The sequence below is a fragment of the Squalius cephalus genome, assembly GCF_949319135.1.
Source record: "Squalius cephalus genome assembly, chromosome: 1".
NCBI lineage: Eukaryota > Metazoa > Chordata > Actinopteri > Cypriniformes > Leuciscidae > Squalius > Squalius cephalus.
The window spans coordinates 50,209,730-50,216,085 of NC_137122.1; the positions used below are offsets into that span (position 1 = coordinate 50,209,730).

A 6,356-nucleotide genomic window follows, 5' to 3' on the forward strand; every position below is an offset into this window, starting at 1 on the left:
ACAGTTAGAATCCTGACAGCTAGCTTGACAACCACACATTCCAGAACTAATGTCGGACTAATAACAGAATCATGGGGATTGGTCAATTAAGCAAATTTTTTTTCTAAACACTTGAAAGTAACTCTGAACAAAATCAAATACAACATAATATAATTCAAAATGTTTTAATTAACATTCAAATGACAGATGGAACCAGTTAGATTAGAACACAGTCTGGGGGTCAGAACCTGTCCATCACTACGGCCAGATTGTCAAAGAACTCCCCGACTGTAGTTTTATTGAAGGCTGTAGCCCTTCCCAGGGATGTTGCCTCTGGAGTTCGGACAGAGAGATGGCGACGTGCTTGGAGGCTGCCAAACCAATCTTCACCTATAATGGACAATTCATTATTAGCTATAAGATTTAGCTTTGTGGCAAGATCAGTTGGCCTTAGTTAAGGCTAAACTATATTTAGTTAACCTACAGAATCATGTGATCTCTTGCACACCCTAGCCTACCTGCACATTGTGTCTTTGTCCACTTGGCAGGGACAGGGATATTGTTTTTCTCTGCGTATTCAAATGCCAGTTGACGGCACTTAACTGGAGGAAGGCCATGGAACTGTTCAGCAAGTTGTTTCAAGTGTTTGGCAAGCTCCTCCTCCATCTCATCTGTGAATATTCTCTTTGCCTCAGCTACTGCACCCCAGGCTACTGATTTTACTTCCCCTTTCTCTTTTTTCTTTATGAATCTTAGGAGGCTTGACTTGTCAATATTTCTATCCCTTGCAGCTGCTCTTATAGACTTCTTTCCTTCCTTGACCTCAGCGGCTGCACTCTCCATCTCCTCGAGGGGTGTTTTGCCCCAGGTTGTCTTCCTGGTGTATTGCCTTGGCATGATGGCTTTTCTACAATGTTTATGACATTAAAAATAAAACATATGTAATGTAATATTACATTAAAATATGTTTAAGACTGAAGTTAACTTGTGCCTCATGTCTCACTTTACCCCACAGCATTTGTCTCACTTTACCCCACCACCGCATTTTAGAAAAAACGATCTCTCTTAGCAATTCAGGCTAATCTTCAGCTAGCATCACCACATGGTTTTATATGTTGGTAGTTCATCAACATGTATTATATACGTTTTTCTACCTGAATCAATTTGCTTTGGCACAACAGTTGATTAAGTTTACAGCAATAAAATGTACTTTTACATGCAAAAAAAATATGCTTACCACAGCACCATGAGGTCCTCTCCTTCATGGCCAAGGGGAAATGGCTTGAAAACATAATGGTCACATGACCACAAATGTGTTCCGTTGCCTAGATACAGGGGGTGTCTCACATTACCCGATGTCTCCCTACAGAATAATTTCTTTATTACATTTACAAGTTATAACTTGCATTACAAAAATAAACAATGCACAGAAATTATTTTTTGTTTCAAATTATAACTTGCAGCAAAAAAAAAATGTATACGATTTTTCATTTACAAATTTTAATTCACATAACCAAAAGTTTATTTCTCTACCAATCTGTCAAGAAGAGAAAACAATGTGTCCATTCTCTCCCTGCTCTGTCTCTCTGAAACTTCATGTCCTCCCTAAATATATTGATCAGCTCATCCTCTCGGTCTCGTTTCTCTTGGCTGGTGCTGGTTCCTCGTTCTATCCTTCGTGGCCCGGGGAAAGAAGGACGGTAGGCAGGGTTGCCAGGTCTGTGCAACAAAAGTAGCCCAAAAAGCTCATCGGCTCTTCTCCATCAGGCTGCCGAATTCTCGAAATTCGGTGTTGGAGCGTCGAAATCGTTCTTTTACGGGGATGGAAATCAACCAGCAATTTTTTTTTTACCCGCAGCAACAACTTTAAAGTAGCCCAATTCTGCGGGAAAACCTCAGACTTGGCAACACTAACGGTAGGCCGCATTAGAAGGATCCTTCGACTTGGGACAGCCTTCGTCGCGCCGCTGTGACGCAATCGGCCTTCAAATGTGGTCTTCGGAGGATGCAGCCCCTGAATTGGGACATAGCTAAAATCAAAATTAACCATTATCAACGCATTAATCAAACTCACTCAGAATGATGAAAATTCCTGACACGGTTTTCCGCACAACATGACTTTATTATTTCTCCGTACACAGGAAGGAACAAAGCATATAAAACAATGACTCATTCACAGTAACAGTAACTTCTGTCTTGCCGACACTGCTGTCTCTCACAGGAGACAGATAACAGGAGACTTTTCTTCCATTTGTAGTCACTACTTCTAATTGTTGCTCATTTGCATTAAGCTGAACTTTTCTCAACTTATTCGCATTGATAAATATGCCCACATCCATGGTAGATGAAATCACAGACACTCTCTTAGTTGCTGCAGGTGGAGATCCATTTAGATAGTAGCCTTTATACACACAATATTCGTTTACCGAGTGTATTTATGATTGTGAGAGATGTGGTTGTGCCTGCCTGATTCTTCTCCTCATTCTGAGGGATCTTATGAAAACTTGCTCAGGTTGTATTTCAAAAGAAACAACAACAACACCAATTAAGCCTATTTTAGGACCATTAATATTTTACCATTGTAACCCTCTACGGACACACTGAAGCTCGAGTTGCCTTTGGCTAGTCTTTTTTATTTTATTTTACTTACTAGCCTTTTTACATGGAATGCAAGAACAACGCAAAAAAAAAAAAAAAAAAACTACATAAATGTAATATAAATATACATTTCAAACACAATTAAAATCAAGTAGAAGGTCTGTAATAAAATAAGAACAAATATCTAATGAAACACAAACAATAGCATAGCACAAATAACACAACAGAACAAAGATGCAAATGAAAGATGGGTTTTCAGGCAGATCTAACAGTAGTTAGATACAGATTAAGTAGATTATGTACAGAAATTGAATAAAGTAATCAAATGTAAAATAACACTGCATAGTCTTCACTCACTGTATAAATTAAATATAGACGAATCCTTATTAAAGTTACTAAAGTTATTCAGTCAAGAGAATTGTGTGATTTTATTATTTTTTTTCTTGCAGTGAATATGTTGTTTGATTAACATTATAAACACAGACATCAGCAGGAATATCAGACTGAAATATTCTTATATATTTATATATAGCAAAATATAGTGTATATCTTTTGATTTGACCTAAACATGTTCTTTACAGGTATTCAGAGAATTACCCATGTACACCTTTTAGTTACTTGTACCTCAATTTCTTTTTTTTTCTGCTCTCTTTTCCACATCTCTCCTTTTCAGCTTTCTTCCAATCCTTCTTTTTATAAATATATATATATATTTTCATTTTCCTCTCTATTTCCCAGTCTTTCCATTCTTCTTCCTTCTCTCTCTCTCACTCTCTCCCAGTCTCAGCTTTGGGCCTCTGGGATCTCATTAAGCCACTAACTTCAAATAAATAAAACAAACTGCTGAGACAAAATGAGCGATGTATGAAAAAAAAAGAGCCTTGCTTATAATGAGCTTTTCATTCTCTCTCTCTCTCTCTCTCTCTCTCTCTCTCTCTCTCTCTCTCTCTCTCTCTCTCTCTCTCTCTCTCTCTCTCTCTCTCTCTCTCTCTCTCTCTCTCTGCCAATTCATTCCATTTCAGATGGTCATTATTGGCATGACAGAGGGATTGTGGCATTACCAGTGCTTTTAGAAACAGACAAAAAAAAAACACAGCACATTATATCCGTCTCTGGAAGTCCGCTCCTCGTTTCCTCGCTGTTCTGCCAGCGTGTAATCACGTCGGCAAGTGAGAGAACACACTCCCCCTCCCTCCCTCCCTTCTTTTCCCATTTTCTCTGTCATCTACGAGTGCCTTTTCTCCCTCTGTTGTCCATCTGCGCCATCTGACAGTAATACTGAAGCAGTGTGTCCCATTAGACCTACAGAAAACCGCCAAACTGCACCCTGAAACCAGTGGCATTTCTCTTATAAAGCAAGAGAAACACTGCCTCCTCAAAACTATTGGATCAGCAAATACAATACAAAAAATTAAACTGCATATGAAACCGAGTAATGTACAACTCATTAAAGTTATGCTGTCCGTGGATCAAATAAACAAAGAGGCAGTATTTATTTGCATCCCTTGTGTTCTCAGTGAGATCCTTAAGGATGGTGTGGCTGTAATCAAATAGAGATCTATTATAGTTGGAGAAAGCAATCTGTTGGGATTCCCATTCATCTCAAAGGACGCCCCCAGTGCTTATGGTAACCTCTGAACTTATCGAGCTAATCATCTGAGCCGTAAATGTCTTATGAATTATCACTCTGCAGTCGCAGCAAAATGTCATCTTGACAATGCTGGCTGACAACTCGACACACAATTTTTTTTTTTTAATGGCCTTCAGGTGGAGAAAAATGCTTTTTAGAAGCAGATAGTGTAGTTACACAATCTAAGAGGAGGGGTTAATGGGGTCATACTAACCAACCAAAACCTGACCCCAATTGGGAATGGCAAAATTGTGGTGTTTACTGAGGATTTGTGATCTAATGGTCTGAAAAGAGGATGCATGAGAGACATGAATAATAATAAATTGTTGCTTATTGACTATGATAGGAATTGTATGGCGAAGTGTAACGATTTTGATTGATGATTCTGGTTTCATAACGATTTGATTACCAATTGTTTTAGTATATTTCTGAAGGATAATATCCTATAAGGATAACGATAATATATTATAAGTTCATTTCAGATATAACAAATCAGAAATCAATGTATTAAAGAGGCAGCATAAATTCAAAATAATTATATTGTGACATTTTTTTCAATTTTATAAAATACTCCTGATTACCAAAAAAGTTTTGAGTTGAGTCTCACAGACCTTAAACAAAGCGTAACACAGTGACTATTTTTGGTTGATTTTAACTACTCTAATTCCTCAGAAATCATTAGTTACCTTGTTGTTGTTTCAAAATGAAACCGATTGTGAAAAAGAACCACTTTTCATCATTATTGTTGATAGTGTAAGGTAAATGCTGTTCCAAAAGCCTAGAAACCATGTAACATTAAATGGAACTTGAATATGAATTTAGAGCGCAGAAAGCAGTCTTTGCTGTCTCATTTCAGAAGTCCACCATATGCCTCTACCAAACACCTCCTGCTCAACATGTCATTATTGTCTCTGTCTGTCTTTCACTTTGAAGAGTGTGCAAGGCTAGAACCCGACCTGTCTCTCTTCACTCTGGCTCTGGTTCGGGTTAATAGGATTGAGTGTGTATGATGGGGTGGCTCGCAGAGAAGGCCGACCTGCCTAACACACCCACCAACACTTCACATGTGCTTGCCCAGCCATGAAAAACTACTCGAAGAGCCAAGAGGTCAGATAAGTGCTCAGATGAGATGCATCAAGGGAAAAGATCTGATTATTTTCAATCGATCAAATACCAGTGAAAGAGCACCTCGTAAAAATCCACGACCTTGTTCCATGGCACTCTAAAGACCAGCGTAGGAGAGCTCACAGGAGTGGCAGCTGGAGAAAGAGAGAGAAAGAAAAGCAACAAAAGTGGCAGAATAAAAGAAATCTTGATTTTGTATGAGAGAGTATTGATTTTTTTTTCTCCACTGGGTTGCCCATGAGCACCCTTTCTGTTATTAGTTTAGAGAAGAGAAAAAAGAAAGAAAACGGCATATACACGCAAGAGAAAGAGAGAGGCAGATTGATAAAGAGAGGGAGAGCAGGATGAGAAAAGCAAGGGAGTGGAGACAGGCAGCAAAAAGACTTGGTGAAAGAAATGCAGTGTGTATATGCTGCTCAGCATGCAAATTTTCAGTTTTCATGGAAGACCTGGAAGACCTGCTACAGTGCGTTAGTAAAAATGTGCAGGACACAACCAGAGGACACAGAACGCACATATGCATTTGCAGTGTGACGAATGAAGTAATATCAAATGCAATTTTTAACATATCCTTCTTGAGTCAGTTTTTGATCAGAATGCTGTCACTAAGCAACCACCCAGTCCCTTCAATTGCCACAATGCACACCAGTTCCTGACGGGAGCTTGTGGATGAGAGAGTTGAGACAGGTTCAGGTTCTTGGAGGTCCATGCTGCAGGTGTTGGGCCAGGATGTTGGGCCACTATTGTTCTATATTTTAATCAAACCACTAGAGAGGTCGAGCTTCTGACCTCCACGTCCAATCATGTTGGAACTACCAGGCCAAGCACTCCTCTTTCAGTTCTCACTCATATTCCCCTTGGACACTTGGTCCTTTTTAAAATTTCATGTTCCTTACCATATCTACAAGTCAGGAAGCATGAAGTGTTTGTTTACATTGTTTTTAATGGAAGGCTCTTAAAAGCGTGTTCAGGCTTACCACTGAGTAGTGAAGTGAAGGGTTTGGGACTGTGTGTGCTCTTTGAG

General features: G+C 39.1%; 1 long non-coding RNA gene across 1 annotated transcript; it reads right to left on the minus strand.

The window, feature by feature from the left end:
- Positions 1-310: 310 nt before the first annotated feature.
- Positions 311-1,260, minus strand: LOC307167436. The gene is made up of 3 exons (XR_013822783.1): positions 1,217-1,260; positions 498-886; positions 311-369 (listed from the first exon to the last, which is right to left on the minus strand). It is a non-coding gene; the product is annotated as an uncharacterized lncRNA (long non-coding RNA).
- Positions 1,261-6,356: the final 5,096 nt, after the last annotated feature.